Raw genomic sequence first — 19,096 nt, 5'->3', positions numbered from 1 at the left:
ATTACATCGTCTTCACATCTCTACTGTTCCTGCCTACTTTCTGTTTTCGACTGAAGAAGCCTACTGTGTAGGCGAAACGTTTCGGAATAAAGTTGTCTAACTGTTGCATATGTGTCTTACCTAACAACAAATTTTGAGTAGTATTATATACAGTCTCTTAGGTGGTTGTAAATATAAATTTAGGAGTTACAGTGAATACAAGAGAATTGAATTATCCTATTAGCATGTGCTATATGGCTTTTATCAGGATTAATTTTTAACCCTTAAACGGTCCAACCGTATATATACGGTTGAAAAAAAAAAATCATTTTTTATAGAAAAAAAGAGCACATTGTGCTTTTATTATTCCTGAATCCAAACTGACAAAGGTTTAATATGCTGTGTGAGACGAGGTAGGAATAGATCCGTCTACGAATTAATTTTTCAAAGATTTTAGAGAGCAGTGGTAAGTTAGATATTGATCTATAGTTAGTCAAGTCAGCTTGGTCACCTCCTTTATGGATCGGAGTGACCCTTGCTATTTTGAGGATTGTTGGGAAGGTAGATGATTCAATGGATTTGTTAAAGAGTGTTGCAATAATTGGTGACAATACTTGAGAAGCTTTTTTTGTACATAAAACCAGGCAAGTTGTTTATGTCTCCTGCTTTGTTTTTAAGGGTGTTGATGATGAGCGAGACTTCTGGTGGGTTGGTTGGAGCTAGGAATAGTGTATTTGGGTAGTTACCTATGAGGTAGTCTGATGGATGGGTGTTGGAGCTTGGTATTTTGTTCGCTAGATTTTTTCCTATGGTGGAGAAGAAAACATTGAGTCTGTTTGCTGTTTCAGTTGGTGTGAGTAGGGGTTCGTCTGATTTTGTTAATTTGATTGTTTCGTTTTTGGATAACTGTTTAGTTCCAAGAATTTCAGATAAGTGATCTGGAATGCATAATATGACACTAAGCAAGGCATACAAAATAAAAAGGAACAGTTTTAGAAGTTTCTAAGAGTCTGACCTACCACAGATCGTACATTGTGACAAATTGCTAACGAAACAAAACAAAAAATTTATTTCTATAAAGTGGAGTGCTGTATATTATGCAATTAGGGTAACTGGCATATATAAACTTGTATGCAGAAAGCCCCTTTATTATGCAAGACATTTCAGGAAGCCTTAAAACTAAATTATGAATACTAGTACAGCCTCTCCTCACTTAGCGTCATACTCGTTTACTGACACCTCGGACTTACGACAGGCTCTCTGACCAGTATTTATACCTAAATAATGTATATTAGAGCAGATTTCCTCTATTCTGTTTATTTCAATATACAGTACACTACTGTATAAACATTTAAAAATATACCAGAAATGTTATAAATGGTGCAAAGGTGACATTAAAACAATATCAAAGATGGTTGACACAAACTCACTACCATTATAGTATGCTCCTCACTTAGTGACGAATTCATTTAACGACACGATCTTAGGAACGGAACTCCATCATTAAGTGAGGAGAGGCTGTATACGAGAATTAGAATACACCTACCATCCGACTTACGACTGAGTTCGGTTCCGAGAAACCGGTCGTAAGTCGAAATGGTCGTAAGCCGAACTTTACTACTGAATATCAACAAAGCATTTTTGTAATGACTTTGTTTTATTTTGGTATTTCATGTTTTACTTTACTTTTCATGTTGTTAGTACTGTATTTTATACTGTAAGGTTTAGGATAAACACTGTGTACAACACAAATAGTTGTTTATTTCCCAGAAATTTGGCATAAAAAACACGGTCGTAAGTCGAGTGGTCGTAAGTCGAGCAGGTCGTAAGTCGGATGGTAGGTGTACTTAGTTTTTAATATTAGAGGTATTTAGTAATTTAATAACAAAAAAATTCTAACTAGATACACGAGTTGAAGGAATGATACAAAGACTGTGATCAGACAGAAATGTACAAAACACATTCCACAAGGTGAGTTTGGAATAAAGGGTCCTTGTTTTGAGTGTAGCTAGTTATAATAATAATAATATCTTCATTTCTATAAGTACACATACTACTATATAGCCCATTGTTATGCAGAGCATTTCGGGCAAATTAAGTCAGTTTTGCCCCAGGATGTGATCCACACCAGCTGACTAATACCCAGGTACCCATTTTACTGATAAGTGAACATGAACAGCAGGTGTTTTGTGGAAACACATCCTAGTGGTTCCAGCTGTACCGATGAATTGACCCCCAGACCTCAGTGTGTGAGATGAGTGCGCTAGGGATCGAGCGAGCTGTGAGAAAGCTGTAAATGCAAAGAAAAAAATGTTTTGGAGAGAAGAAAACCAAGATATGAGTTGTCTATGAGTTATATACCATCTGCCATGCATTAACAACCCATCTTATTCTGCAGCTACAGTCTCACCTGATTTCCTCTATAACCTTCCCATCTGTCATATGTGACTATGTGACTTGGCATTAGGGTCAGCAGGAGAAATTTCTTATTAAAAGACTTGAAAGTGAGAGGAGAGAAAAGAGAGAAGAGAAACAAAGGAGACAAGAAAGAGAAAAGCAAGAAATAAGAAGAGAATGAGTGAGCACGTGTGTATGTGACTTGTGATATGCGAGTGTGAGTGTGCATGCTTACACACATGAGAGGGAGGCTTATTTTATTGGAAATGTGAGATATTATTGCCTGCTGCTTAAATCTGTACTCCAAAATTAAGCAGAAATTATTTATGTGCAAGAGGGACTACTCTACTATACTAAAATTTCAACTGATTACGTATTTCATTTCCCATTACACTCAGCAACTGCAATTCAAACTCATCTGCAAATTTTACTGTATTTTAATGCAGCATTAAGTGTCATGTTTATATAATACAGAATCACATGGAACCTCACAGGTTTATTTGTTACATTGCTTGTCACTAACATGTGCCCTGGTTTCTGGAGAACCAGGCAATGTCATTTATTCTCATGGAGGACAAGTTGGACTTCAAGAAGGTGGGACTCTAGAGTACATAAGCAGTAAGAATGGACCCAGTACAATACTGTGAATGAAGAGGTTTGTAAAAGATTTAGAAACCATGACACAAGAATTCATGACATACTGCACTACAATACATGAGCAATTATAGTTATATTTATAAGGAAGCACTAAACCCTAAGGGTCATACAGCACTTGGGAATGGAACAGGTGAAGATCACCAAATTTAATCTCGGGAGGGAGAGAATTGCTTCAATTCTTACCTGGAGTTTACCTGGAGAGAGTTCCGGGGGTCAACGCCCCCGCGGCCTGGTCTGTGACCAGGCCTCACCAAGAGCCTTCACCAGCATCAAAGCATTAAGGTGAAAAAGTTACAAAGGAATGAACTATGGATTTTGAAGAGCACTGGGTCAAAATGGGTGTTCGCTGCTCTACACCATAAAAAATAAATGCATCTGTACTTAAAGCTATACAAATTAAAATCCCATCAAAAACAAAAAAAAAAAAAAAAAAAAAAAGTCATGCCGACAATAAAGCAAATACCATCACTCAAGTTAGAAAACTGCACATCCTTTAAAAATCCTGTCATTGAACACACACTATTGCCTCAGCATGCATTTGCAGTCAGGTGAACGTGTGGAAAAAAAGGAATACCAGTTTTCGTCCCTCCACAGCAGCAAATAACAAGGTCTTGCACGATAAGAGTTTAAGAGTTACAATAATGACTGCATCGACGAAGAGGAGCTATACTATGGATATGTGTTGTACACATCAGAATACTTTAGGTAAATTTGGTACATGCAAGATAACAAATGTAATTTTTGCTGGTATAGTAATTACTTATCAATTACCTTGAACTGTACAGGAGCATCCATGTTGCAGAACAAGGGGAACTTTTTGTACTGCCGACTGACAACAGGACCGGTAGTAGTCAGCTGAAGCCTTTAGTAGGAAATGGTAATATGTCCTCAGTCAATCAAACACTTAATCTGAAGTTCAACCTTAACCTAATCTTGGGGTTCCATGTTTATTACCCCTGCAAAAGCAAAAAAAAAAAATGCCTTAGTCCATACAATTAGATGTACGTACTAATTTCTCTTACAGAATTCATACTGAAATTCTCTAACTGTACATGTACTTTTTTTTTTTTGGTACTTCTATCAGAGGTTATAGTAGAATTAGTACTGAAAGAGTTGAGGTAAGACACAGTAGGAATGCAGAGGAGCAAGAATGATTTAGGAAGGACAGGTGATTTCAGATATTTGGGAGTTGACATGTCAGCGGATGGATTTATGAAGGATGAGGTTAATCACAGAATTGATGAGGGAAAAAAGGTGAGTGGTGCATTGAGGTATATGTGGAGACAAAAAATGTTATCTATGGAGGCAAAGAAGGGAATGTATGAAAGTATAGTAGTACCAACACTCTTATATGGGTGTGAAGCTTGGGTTGTAAATGCTGCAGGCAGGAGGCGGTTGGAGGCAGTGGAGATGTCCTGTCTAAGGGTAATGTGTTGTGTAAATATTATGCAGAAAATTCGGAGTGTGGAAATTAGGAGAAGGTGTGGAGTTAACCCTTTCAGGGTCCAGAGGCCAAATTTCAAAGGGTGCACCAGTGTCCAAGAATTTTCAAAAAAAAAATTTGTTATTTTTTTCTTATGAAATGGTAGAGAATCTTTTTCTGAAGGTAATAAAACAAAAAGTACGAAATTTGATGGAAAATTGACAAAATTATGCTCTCGCGAATTTTGATGTGTCAGCGATATTTACGAATTGGTGATTTTGCCGAATTTGACTCCGATTTTAGGCTAATTACATTATTCCAGTCGACCAAATTCTTAGCTATTTCACTAGTATTACTTCTATTTTATCGACTGAGCACAAGAAATCGCCCAGTCAACTGTTTCAACTACAAAATAAAGTGATCGGAAATTGGTAATTTGGCCAATTTAACACAAAGTTCAAAATATTCCAATTTCAAAATAGGGTCCAGAATAAACAATGCAGGCATTCCTGGCACTAAACTAACATTTCCTCTGCTCATTAGTTATGTTTTCAGGCTTAACAAATGAATTCCATTTTGATTTTTTTATTCACATAATGAATTTTTATTCAAACCAAAAAATAGAACATTTACTGTTATACAATATTGTAATAATTATATAAATATCATCATCACATTTGTGAATGTATATTAGACCCACCAGCTGGCGTGTATTAGACGTGTGAGGTCGTTTGTGTACTCTTGAACATCGACAAAAATTTAACATTTCCTCTTCTTTGAGCTCAGTTTCAAGCCATTTCCAGTACTAAAACCCATCAAAATCATCTCTACTTCTGTAATATATCTTCTATTCTATCAAATGAGACCAAGAAATCTCAAATACAACTATAAAAAACATATGAAAAAACAATGCAAAGTCGCTGTTTTAATCGAAAATCACGGTCTCAGTTTTTTTTCTCTCATTATACACTGTGTGCTGCAGGATTTGTGTCATGTGGTGCACACATACCACACAGATGTGTTCTTTCATATCTAGGCCCAAATTTACCACTCACAGCTTATCAGAGTGAGCTGAGCTCATGGCGTAGATCTACGGTTTGAACCCTGAACGTAAACCCGTAGATCTACAGGACAGACCCTGAAAGGGTTAATAAAAGTATTAGTAAGAGGGCTGAAGAGGGGTTGTTGAGGTGGTTTGGTTATTTAGAGAGAATGGATCAAAGTAGAATGACATGGAGAGTGTATAAATCTGTAGGGGAAGGAAGGCGGGGTAGGGGTCGTCCTCGAAAAGGTTGGAGGGAGGGGGTAAAGGTTTTGTGGGCGAGGGGCTTGGACTTCCAGCAAGCGTGCGTGAGCGTGTTAGGAGTGAATGGAGACGAATGGTATTTGGGACCTGACGAGCTGTTGGAGTGTGAGCAGGGTAATATTTAGTGAAGGGATTCAAGGAAACCGGTTATTTTATACAGCCAGACTTGAGTCCTGGAAATGAGAAGTACAATGCCTGCACTTTAAAGGAGGGGTTTGGGATATTGGCAGTTTGGAGGGATATGTTGTGTATCTATATACATACGTATATACATATACTTCTAAACTGTTGTATTCTGAGCACCTCTGCAAAAACATTGATTATGTGTGAGTGAGGTGAAAGTGTTGAATGATGATGAAAGTATTTTTTTGTTGGGGATTATCTTTCTTTTTGGGTCACCCTGCCTAGGTGGGAGACGGCCGACTTGTTAAAAAAAAAAAAAAAAAGGTGATTTGTAGATCAAGTGTTTATATTGAAGTACGTATAAGTAAACAATATTTAAATAAAGGTTAGGAATGGTTTTGCATTTATGGGTTGAGGAACGGCATATGATAGGGTGGAAAGGAAAGCAATGTGGCAGATGATGCAAATGTGTAGAATAGGTAGTAGGTTACTAAAAGTAGTAAAAAGTTTTATATAGATAGTGTGGCTCAGGTAAGGGTATGTAGAAGGAACTATTTCCCAGTGAAAGGAGCCTGCTCTTAGAATGATGTCCCCATAGTTGTTTAATTTATAGATAAGGTTGTAAAAGAAGTGAATGTTACAATATTGTGGAGAGGTGTGGGATTAAAATAATGAATCTGATTCAAAGTGGAACTTATCACAGTTCCTGATCAAATCAAATCAAGTTTATTCTCTATAAAGATTACAATGCAGGGTTTACATACTATAGGATATTGTGTGATTTACATTTTATAAAATACTAATTACAGAGAGGGCCACTATCACACCTAGCATGACTAGGCATTTCAGGCAAACTAAGATTAATTCAAAAGTCTATATTGGTACAGATTATGGAGCATATTGGTATTAAGGCTAAGTAACTGCATTACAGTTTGTTAATTTAGCAATGTGAATGGTTTTGTTTTGGTTGCAAAAGTTAGTGGAAGAATTTGGGAGATTTGTAAGAGGAGGAAAATAAAAATAAACATAGAAAATAGCAAGGTGACAAAAATAACAAAAAGTATAGGCAATGAATGATTGGATATCAGAATGGAGGGCATCAGATATCTGGGAGTGGACATCAGTAGATGGGCTAACGAAAGACAAGATGAATCATAGAATAAACAAGGTAGGTCAGATACTGAAGCATCTGTGGAAAAAAAAAGGTTATCTCTGGAGGCAAAATAGCAGATGTTCAGAGTACAGGTCCGCCATCACAAATCCAGCAATCAGTTATTTGGTTCCTTCAGTTATTCGGCACTAATTTTGGCTAGCATAATTTCAAATTTCCAGGGTCGCCACACCAACCTGCTGCTACTATCTGGTGGCACTACTTGCTGCATAAGTCATTCCAATTTCTTTTTCTCCATTTATTGTTTTAACCTGCTTACTTTTAGCCCTAGCCATGGTTCCAATGAATAAAAGAAATGCTTCTCATTATGTATAGCACCTACACAGTACATTATCCATTAAAGATAAGGTGGCTTTGAAGCCACTGTCGGTTGCCATGAGCTCAGTCTCATGATGCAGGAGAATATGCTTTATTATTACGCTAATATCAACACCACAGCTTATTTGCCTATCACAACTGATCTAATATGACATAATAAACAATATAAATAACAAAACATGTTAAATACTCCAGAATAAATAATATTTGGCATAACACTGAGCAGTTCGATGGAGGTATGAAGAGGATATGGTATACAAATACAGTGGTCCCTCAATAATCGTCCATAATCCGTTCCTGGAAGTGGGACTATTATCAAAATAGTCGATTTTCGAATCAATTTTCCCCATAAGAAATAATGTAAATGCAATTAATCCGTCCCTGACACCCAGAAGTATTCAAACAAAAAAAACTTTTATATGAAATATACATGTACATAAACAACACAATGGCACATGATGAATGAAACATTAACAGAATAACACTTACCTCTATTGGCGATTCTTCTTAGTGTATGGAAGACTGGAGAAGGAGACAGATTGGATTATTTACTGTTTGGAAGGGGAATCCCCTTCCATCAACACCTCAGGTACCAATTGCTTTTCTGGGGTTACTTCTCTTCTCTGTTTCTTAATGCCACTAGGACCAGCTTGAGAGTCACTGGAGTCCTGTCTCACAAAAAAACTGTCCAGAATGCTCTGTTTCTGGCGTCTCTTTAAAACTTCCCTAAAATGGGCCAAGACTCTGTCACTGTACAAGTTGCCGAAGTGGCTTGCAACATCCTTCTCAGGGTATGTTTCTCCATAAATCTTTCCATCCTACCAAACATTTCAAAAATCTCCTTAATTTCTGAAGGCGGCACCTTCTTCCATCTCTCTTCCTCCTCCTCTGCAGCAAGATTGTGAGCTGCGATCTGTTGCTCTTCCTGCTGAAGCTCTTGCAGCTCCTCAGTGGTTAGCTCTTCACTGTGGTCCTCCACCAACTCTTCCACATCCTCCAAACTCACATCCAACCCCCATGGAACTCCCCAGTGCGACAATAGAGTTCACAACTGACAGACTCATCAGGGGCTGCCTCAAACCCTTCAAAATCCCTCTTGTGGACACAATCTGGCCACAATTTTCTCCAAGCAGAGTTCAAAGTCCTGGTAGTCACTCCCTCCCAAGTCTTACCTATAAGGCTTATGCAATGCAGAATACTGAAGTGTTCTTTCCAAAAATCTCTAAGGGTCAAGTGAGTGTCTGAGGTCACATTAAAGCACCTTTCAAACATTGCTTTGGTGTAGAGTTTTTAAAGTTTGAAATGACTTGCAGGTCCATGGGCTGGAGGAGAGGAGTGGTATTTGGGGGCAAGAACTTTACTGTGATGAACCCAAACTCCTTCAGAATTAGGTCATCCAAGTTTGGAGGATGAGCAGGTGCATTTTCCATTACTAGGAGGCACTTGAGATCCAATTTCTTTTCCAGGAGGTAATTCTTCACACAAGGGCCAAACACTTCATTGAACCACTCGACAAAAATGTCCCTTGTGACCCATGCCTTATTATTAGATCTCCAAAACACACACAATTTACTATTCATAACATTGTTTTTCTTGAACACTCTGGGATTTTCAGAATGGTACACTAGTAACGGCTTCACTTTGAAATCCCCACTAGCATTAGCACAGAACATGAGCGTCAGCCTGTCTTTCATAGGCTTGTGCCCTGGCAGTGCCTTTTCTTCCTGAGTAATGTAAGTCCTCTTTGGCATTTTCTTCCAAAAGAGGCCTGTTTCATCACAACTGAACACTTGTTCAGGTTTCAGTCCTTCACTGTTTATGTACTCCTTGAATTCATGCACATATTTTTCAGCCGCTTTGTCAGAACTGGCAGCCTCACCATGCCTTACCACACTGTGTATGCCAGTATGCTTCTTAAATCTCTCAAACCAGCCTTTGCTGGCCTTAAATTCGCTCACATCACCACTAGTTGCAGGCAATTTCTTTACCAAATCGTCATGCAACTGCTTAGCCTTTTCACAAATAAGCGACATCATAAGACTATCTCCTGCTAATTGTTTCTCATTTATCCACACCAATAATAACTTCTCAACATCTTCGAGTACTGGTGATCTCATTTTTGTCAGCATATTTACCCCGTTTGCAACAACAGCGTCCTTGATTTCCTTTTTCTTGGCTATGATGGAAGATATGGTTGTACGGGATTTCTTATACATCCTGGCCAGTTCACCCACATGTACGCCACTTTCATATTGTTCAATGATGTTTTTCTTAAATTCAATCGTATTTCTCACCTTCTTTGCCAAAGGCTTGGCACTAGGAGCTTTCTTTGGAGCCATGGTAGCTTATTTAGCACTTGCAAGCACTAAAATCAATGGAATATTACGAAATATTTCGTAGGAGCAAGTGAGGGGACCGTCGCTCACTGGTAAACAATGGCACACTGGCTGGGAAGGGAAGGCCCAGGCGGCTTAGAGCTTGAGTATGCGTCCCGGACGAAGGACTATTAGCGAGTTAACGGACCATTTGCGAGCCAATGTTTAGACGAAATAACAGGACTACAGTGGACCCCCGCTTAACGAACACCTCCCAATGCGACCAATTATGTAAGTGTATTTATGTAAGTGCGTTTGTACATGTATGTTTGGGGGTCTGAAATGGACTAATCTACTTCACAATATTCCTTATGGGAACAAATTCGGTCAGTACTGGCACCTGAACATACTTCTGGAATGAAAAAATATCGTTAACCGGGGGTCCACTGTATTTCCGAAATGGACGACTTTCAGGCTGGACGATTATTGAGGGACCACTGTACCATTCTCCTATCCCTGTCTTGGGGACTTATATTAGAGAAAACGGAGTGTAGCACAGGACTAACTGTGATATACACTCGTACTGCACCATAAACCTGAAACAAAAAAGTTATTTTCTCTATACAGATTATCACACATAGCAGCATATGTGTAGAGAACCTAGGATAACCCAAAAAAAGTCAACGTGGTTTATTTCTAGTACCTGGCTTGGGTTAGCCATATATGATTTTCGGTAAATATTCAATTCCCAGCCAGGGTAGAAACATTAGGCGTGTTTCTTTACACCTGTTGTCTATGTTCACCCATCAGTAAATGGATACCTGTGTGTTAGCCGACTAGTGTGGGTGTTATCCTGGGACACTGACCTAATTTTCTTGAAATACTCTGCATAACAATTGGCTTTCTGTACAGTAGTATGTCAGTGATGTCAGCTAGGCCTGTATACCTTGTACATGTACGTGTAGTAAATACAATAGGGCCCCACTTATACGGTGGGTTAGGTTCCAGGCTGTCGCCAGAAAGCAGACATCGCCAGAAGGCAGAACACCATTTTTTTCCATGTATAAATGCATATAAATGCCAAACAAGTTTACACTAAATTATATTAAGTTAGTAATAGAACTAGGCATTAAAAACACACAAAATAAAATACATTCACAGTACATTCATTACTTATCTTAAAGTATTTGAAATCTTAATGTAGGGAGAGAGGCGAGTAGTACTTATTTGTAGGAAGTCAGGTGCAGGTAGCCCAGGTGTAGGTAGCCCTGGTTCCCCGTCTCATACCTAATATACAATATTTAAAACATCCCAGAGAGGTAAAATACACATACAGTACACTCATTATTTACCTTAAAATGTGTAGTCTTAATATAGGAAGAGACGTGAGTAGTATTTATTTGTAGGAAGTCAGTGTATGTGGCCGGTAGGTGTAGCCCGCCTGGGCTACACCTACCGGCTACCTACACTGTGGTCCAGAGCCATATTATTAACATCGACATACCTTGTTCACCAAATTTAATCATTTCTAACAAATACCTTTAGATGCCATCATAAACGAAGGGAGAAGTAATGAATAATTCATGCCGAAAATTGTAAACAAAAGCGAAGTGGGGGAGTGGCTGGGCCAAACGCAGATTCATACACGTTTTCTCTGATGGCTGAGCAGAGAAAACGTAATGTTGTCCCTCCACCCGGCTACCACACAGCTCTACAAGTACAGTGGACCCCCGGTTAACGATTTTAATCCGTGCAAGAGGGGTAATTGTTATGCGAAATAATCGTTATGTGAATGAATTTTCCCCATAAGAAATAATGGAAATAAAATTAATCCGTGCAAGACACCCAAAAGTATGAAAAAAAAAATTTTTTACCACATGAAATGTTAATTTTAATACACACAAACTGAAAAAGGCATGCACACTTACATGACACTTACTTTTATTGAAGATCTGGTGATGATTGATGGGATGGGAGGAGGGGAGAGCATTATCTTCTTACTGTTTAGAAGGGGAATCCCCTTCCATTAGGACTTGAGGTAGCAAGTCCTTTTCCGGGGTTACTTCCCTTCTTCTTTTAATGCCACTAGGACCAGCTTGAGAGTCACTGGACCTCTGTCGCACAACAAATCTGTCCATAGAGCTCTGTACCTCCCGTTCCTTTACGATTTGTCTAAAATGGGCCACAACATTGTCATTGAAATAGTCACCAGCACGGCTTGCAACAGCTGTGTCAGGGTGATTTTCATCCATAAAGGTTTGCAGTTCAACCCACTGTGCACACATTTCCTTAATCTTTGAAGTAGGCACAATGGATTCCACAACTGGCATAGGCTTCTCAGGGTTAGCCCCAAACCCTTCAAAATCTTTCTTAATTTCCATACTAATTCTCACCCTTTTTACCACAGGGTTGGCACTAGAAGCTTTCTTGGGGCCCATGGTCACTTATTTTCCAGAAACAGCACCGAAAACACTGTAATAATACGAAATATTCCGATTGTATGCTTGGATGTTACCGCGGAGGCTGGCTGGTAAACAATGCCACCGGCGGAACATGTGAGCGCGTCTCGGAAGAAAATCGGTAAGCGGGTTTTTAAGCTGTATGTGAGGCAAAATTTTTGCAATTAAAGTAAGCGGTATGCGAAATAATCGCTATGTGATGCCATCGTTATGCGGGGGTCCACTGTATTATTATCAGAGCACATATAAAATATGCAATAAATGCCTGACAACAAGTTTACACTAACTTATACAGTGGACCCCCGCTTAACGATCACCTCCAAATGCGACCAATTATGTAAGTGTATTTATGTAAGTGCGTTTGTACGTGTATGTTTGGGGGTCTGAAATGGATTAATCTACTTCACAATATTCCTTATGGGAAAAAATTCGGTCAGTACTGGCACTTGAACATACTACTGGAATGAAAAAAGTTCGTTAACCGGGGGTCCACTGTATTAAGTTAGCAATATTATTATTATTATAATCAAGGGGGAAGCGCTAAACCCGTAGGATTATACAGCACCTGGGGGGGAAGGTGGAAGGCATTCAGGCTTAATTCGAGGAACTGGAGCACAGATCCAATTCCCTAAATCAAGAGCCCCTCACCAACATCAAAGTTAGCAATAGAAATAGGCATTAAAAACACAATAAAAGATAAGATACACACATAGTACACTTATTACTTACCTTAAAATATTAATATTAATGTGTGAGAGGTGAGTGGCAGGGTGTTTATTAAATAAAATCAGAATGGCACACGATCATCCTCTAACTTGGCTTACGACTTCTCTTTTTATCACAGCTAACCTTAGACGTCATCGTCAATGAAAGCCAACTAGTTTACGAAAGAGTAAACGAGAGAGAGAATGAAATACAGAGTTGAGACAATGTAAGAACACAAACTGAACAGGTAGTGGGCAATCACTTGGTCAGGCGAAATAAATGCGTATTAATATGTGTCTACTTTTAGTTCATTCGCGTACGTTTGTAAGAGTTTGTAAAACATTTACCTCAATATATTTTTATTATAAAAATAATTACCTCACAATACAAATACAGTGAAGCCCCGGTTAACGATATTTTTTCATTCCAGAAGTATGTTCAGGTGCCAGTACTGACCGAATTTGTTCCCATAAGGAATATTGTGAAGTAGATTAGTCCATTTCAGACCCCCAAACATACACGTACAAACGCACTTACATAAATACACTTACATAATTGGTCGCATTGGGAGGTGGTCCACTGTACTCTCATATTGTGTACAAGTTGTACAAGTTAGTACAGAATAAACAAACAGCAACACACCATTTTTAGAGTGAATGAAAATAATAATAATAATGAAGGAGGGGTGTTAATGTTGCCGTTTAAAAACTGTAGTGTAAAGCACCCTTTTGGCAAGACAGTGATGGAGTGAATGATGGTGAAAGTTTTTCTTTTTCGGGCCACCCTGCCTTGGTGGGAATCGGCCAGTGTGATAATAATAAAAAAAAAAAAATTATTATTATTATTACTATTATTGTTATTATTATAAAAAGCACTAAACCCACAAGGGTCATGAATTGCTATATATAGGGTAAAGGCATACGAAAGAATATTTTTCTACAGTTATCCTCCAGTTTGACTAGAGAAAACGTAATTCTTCCGACACTACCTACACAGCTGCTTTGTAAACAAATCTCATATTTACGTCAATTTTTATTCTGTGAGTGTATATAACATGTTTATATGCTATGTAATGGGTTTCATATATAATTTTGAGGAAAATATAGATGGATTAATGAAAATGCCTATAATAATGTAAAATAAAACATTTAGTGTGCCCAAGAGTGATTATTATTACGTAGTATTGGCGTCATGAGTAGAGAGAGACTCAGTGATTTTAATGTGTACCTGCACACCAGCACAGTGTATAAGAATATTTAGGTACAGGTACACATAAGTATAATTATCAGAGTAATTATAAAATACGCAGTAACTTTAAAACAATTGAAATTTTGGAAAATTTCCTTACATAATAGATGTGGTCATGGAGAATGTAAACAAACCGGGTGGGGGCACCGTATTTAAAAGACTGCTTGCCGTATAGCAAATTTTGGTCATAATTTGACATCGCTGTATTAGCGGAGCGCCGTAAAGCGAGGCCCTACTGTATATTATTATTATTATAGTGGACCCCCGTTTAACGATATTTTTTCATTCCAGAAGTATGTTCAGGTGCCGGTACTGACCGAATTTGTTCCCATAAGGAATATTGTGAAGTAGATTAGTCCATTTCAGACCCCCAAACATACACGTACAAACGCACTTACATAAATACACTTACATAATTGGTCGCATTGGGAGGTAATCGTTAAGCGGGGGTCCACTGTATTATTATTATTATACTATTTTCTCAATTGTTTGTTGGGTTATCTTATTGAAACTTGGTCAATGTATGATGGAAAGATACTTCTTAATGCTCACCAAAAATGAAAGGAATCAGACCATAAATAGCGGAGTTCACTTCTCAGTCATTAACGGCCGCTTAGCGGTATATTTTTGTATGGTTTTTATGGTTATATTCTCATTTTTTCGGTCTCATTTGATAGATTGAAAGATATATTACAGAAATAGATATGATTTTGATTGCTTTCATGACGAAAAGTACCTTGAAATTGCGCTCACAGTAGGAAAAATGTTCTATTCTTTAGCGATGTTCAAGAGTAAACATATGATGTCACCGTCCAATACCTGTCCACCTGCCAATCCAAATTCCAATATGCAGTCAAGAATGGGTTGACATTATTTATACAATTATTACAATAATGCAGTAGTCTGCATAACAGTAAATCTTCTAATTTTTTTTTTTTTTTTTGTGAATAAAAATTCCAAGTGGTAAGCAAGAATAATATAAGAGGGGCCTGTAGCCGTGACTAATGAACAGAAAAAAATTTATTTTAGTGCAAGGAATGTCTACATTGTTTATTCTGGACCCTATTTTGAAATTGGCATCTGTTGAAATTTGTGTGAAATCGGCCAAATTGCCAATTTCTGACCACTTTATTGGGAAGTCGAAATATGTGAATGGGTGGTTTCTTGCACTCAGTTGACAGACTAGAAGTAAATAAGTTTATTCAGGTATACACAAATACAGTTACATAGATTATCATACATAGCAGCGTATGTATAGAGAACCTAGGATAACCCAGAAAAGTCAAAGTGACTTATTTCCAGTACCTGGCTTGGGCTTGTCATATATGATATTTGGTAAATATTTTTTTTTCTCGGTTGTTTGTTGGGCTATCTCATTGAAACTTGGATAATGTATGATGGAAACATGCTTCTTAATGTACAACAAAAATAAAAAAAGACGGACGATAAATAAGGGAGTTCACTTCTCAGCCATTAGCCGCCTCTTTGCAGTATATTTTCGTATGGTTTTTATGGTTGTATTCTCATTTTTTTTTAGACTCATTTGATAAAATGGAAGATATATTACAGAAATAGATATGATTTTGATTGCTTGCATGAGGAAAAGTACCTTGAAATTGAGCTCAAAGTAGCGGAAATGTTCAATTTTTGCCGATATTCAATGAACTTTGTGTAAGTCAAGTTGGTTAATTTTATTAAGTGTATTCTAACCTAACCACTCTGTAATCCAGCAAACTCAGTAATCCGGCACACTGCAAGTCCCAATGATGCCGGATTTGTGATAGAGGACCTGTATAGTGGTACCAGTACTTTTATATGGGTGTGAGGCATTGGGTTTAAACGTTGCAGTGAGGCAGAGACTGGAGACAGTGGAGATGTGTTTGAGAGTGGAAACAAGGAGTATACAAGTCAAGGTGCATGATAAACAAATTAGCAGCACTTAGTTTAGCTAGCATATGTTGTGGCCACCCAGAGGGAGCCGCAGCCCACCCACCACAGCCATAACAATGATAACCATAATCAGCCCACAAAGTATGTAAAGGAACTGCCATTAGGAGGTTAAGTCCCTGAAGGGAGTTCTGAGATTAACTAACCTATTTTATGCTGTTCATATATGTGAGTAATATTTCTAGTTCTTCTATCTCTCAAGTTGTACATTCTGTCTTTGGTTTTCTCTACTCATCCCCAAGTTGCTTAACCAAAATTTGCTCTCCAAAATTTGCTATTAAAAAAATTATTTACCATGTAGATACATAGGTTGACAGATATTGTATTATAATAATTTATAACTTTTGTTCCCAATATATACTGCTAAACATTACTCTCATTTACCTATACCTCACTTATGGAATTTATGCCTAGAAGTTTCCTCAACTATCAACCTCAAACTATAGTGGACCCTAGGTTATCGGCCGTAATCCGTTCCAAAAGGTCGACCTAAAACCGTAATGACCGAAAACTGAAATAATATTTCCCACAAGAATTAATGTAAATACAATTAATCCGTTCCAGACACCCAAAAATATTCACCAAATATAATTTTTGTAAAGATTAATTATAGTCTTACATACACAAAACAATGAGAACTAAATAAAATAAATACATGAACAATTAAATCACTATTACATACCTTTATTGAAGACTCTTGTTCTCTGTAATCTTTTGACTACCGCCCACAGGATGGGTATGGGGTGCATAATAAACATATTAAACTAAACTAACTTATGGAAGATAGGGAGGAGGAGAGAGGGAGGATTTATTGTTTGGAAGGGGAATCCCCCTCCATAAGGACTTCAGGTATCAAAGCCTCACCATGCCTTACTATGCTGTGTATGCCACTACGCTTCTTAAATCTCTCAAACCAGCTTTTGCTGGCCCTAAATTCACTAACAGCAGCACTTGTTCCAGGTATTTTCTTTACAAGATCCACATGCAACTGCCTTACCTTCTCACAAATAATCGACTCCACAACACTATCTCTCACTAACTGTTTTTCAGTGATCTGTAACAACAATAACTTCTCCATATCTTCCATTATTGGTGACCTTTGTTTCATGAGCACATTTACTCCTTTCGCAACATTAGCTTCCTTGATTTCTACTTTCTTTGCCAGGATAGAAGTGATTGTTGATTTGTTTTTCCCATACATCCTGGGAAGTTCCAGGATCCACACACCACTCTCATATTTTTCAGTAACTTCTTTCTTAAATTCCATCATGTTTCTCACTTTCTTTACCAAAGGAACTTTACTAGGAACTTTCTTTGGGGCCATGGTTACTTATTTCACAGCTGCACTTAATTAATAACCACGAAAAACAATGGATTATAGCGAAATGTTTGGATGAATGAGCAGAAGCTTCCTCACTCGCCCAGAAACACAGCCAGACAGATGCGCGAGCAGCTGGCGGTGGTGGGTTGACGTGTCCCATACAGCCGATAAGCAAAATGACAGTCGATAACCAGAAGCCGAAAAAGCGGCTGATAACCGAGTTGGCCAATAACCGAGTTGGCCGACAAGCGGAACGGCCGATAACCAAGGGTCCACTGTAACTACGTACTGTATACATTACACAACAAAAGGCAGCTGTCAGAACCATTACTAACTCAAATTTTAAGCAACATACTATATCCTTGTTCAAATCCCTAAACTACTAAATATTAATGTCATATATATAGTATTTACTACTTTTCACATCTTCAAAACACGACAATGTTATGCTGATGACGACAAAATACTTCCTGGAAAAATGTAATAAAAAATAGGAATCACTTATAACAAATACTTCTTAGCTATTCCTAGTGTTTGCTTAAACTTCTACAGAAATTTGATGGATATAAAAGGGTCTAAAAATGTGGAATAACTTGCCAGATGAATTAAAAATATTAGTTGAACTTTTTAACACCCTCACAAAACTTTTTGAGAGTTTTGAGTGGAAATGAGCACAACTGTGAGACAATAATACTGGAAGACTTCATTATCTGTTATCAACAAAATAATGGGCTATGTACAGGTACATGTACAAGCAAATTCTAGGATTAATATTTACACTCAATTAATTAATGCACCAACCCAGATAACACAGTTCTTGGGGAAAATTTTGATAATTTTCCTGAAATAAGTGTGTAAAAATTGAATAATGTAATATTGTTTAAAAAATGTAGTGTTAGTGTGACTTATAGAAAATTATCTAGCCACAAGAGAACCAACACAGGTTGAGAGTAGCATCAAAATATGATGTAATATAAAACAAATGGAGAGTGTAATAGTGAAAAAAATCTGTTTTAATCATGCCTGATAAGGAGTGCATCGGTGTGAATGAAGAACTATAAAATAAGAACATTTTGTGGGTTCTTGTAACTGTGAAATTCAAGAGTGACTCAAATGCAATAAAGCTAATAAGTGGAATATAAGAGACACGTCATCGTCTAGAAAGGTGGCACACCTCAAGAATGTAAGCTTCCCAGTCCACTACAGCAGATTGCTATGTTGGCCAACCTCTAGAATATCTGTCTGTTAGGGAAGCGTTAAGATGCAAGACTCAAGAAATATTTGGGTAAATGTTCATTAAAATGTTGTACTCATAATGATGCACTTATTATGCAATAGTTAGTTTAATATGTTTATTATGCACCCCATACCCATCCTGTGGGCGGTAGTCAAAAGATTACAGAGGTACATAATTGGTCCAGGGACTGGACTCCAAAGTTTTGATAGCTGAGCAAGTTACAGAGGTAATGAACTCACAATTTACAAAGGTAATGAACTCACAATTTACAGAGGTAATGAACTCACAATTTACAAAGGTAATGAACTCACAATTTACAAAGGTAATGAACTCCAGGTAGGTCTGGTCACAATCATGACAAGTTACAAAGGTATTTACAGATTACAGAGGTACGTAATGGGTCCAGGGACTGGGCCCCCAAAGTTTTGATAGCTGAACTAGGTACAAAGGTAATTAGCTCACAAGTTACAAAGGTAATGAATTCTGTAGA

At 37.7% G+C, this 19,096-nt stretch overlaps 1 long non-coding RNA gene across 1 annotated transcript in view; it reads right to left on the bottom strand.

Annotated features, from left to right (window-relative positions):
- Nucleotides 1-1,330: 1,330 nt before the first annotated feature.
- Nucleotides 1,331-19,096, bottom strand: part of LOC138853060 (uncharacterized) — a 33,228-nt gene continuing 15,462 nt past the window's right edge. Inside the window, exons 2-3 of the long non-coding RNA XR_011392303.1 lie at nt 3,805-3,989; nt 1,331-2,269 (exon numbers count right to left, since the gene is read on the bottom strand). This is a non-coding gene — a long non-coding RNA (uncharacterized lncRNA). The remainder of the gene's footprint in view (nt 2,270-3,804; nt 3,990-19,096) is intronic.

This window comes from Cherax quadricarinatus, chromosome 22 (assembly GCF_038502225.1).
Source record: "Cherax quadricarinatus isolate ZL_2023a chromosome 22, ASM3850222v1, whole genome shotgun sequence".
NCBI lineage: Eukaryota > Metazoa > Arthropoda > Malacostraca > Decapoda > Parastacidae > Cherax > Cherax quadricarinatus.
Note: the sequence above shows the minus strand (reverse complement) of the source record. Positions and strands in the feature narration are given on the sequence as shown.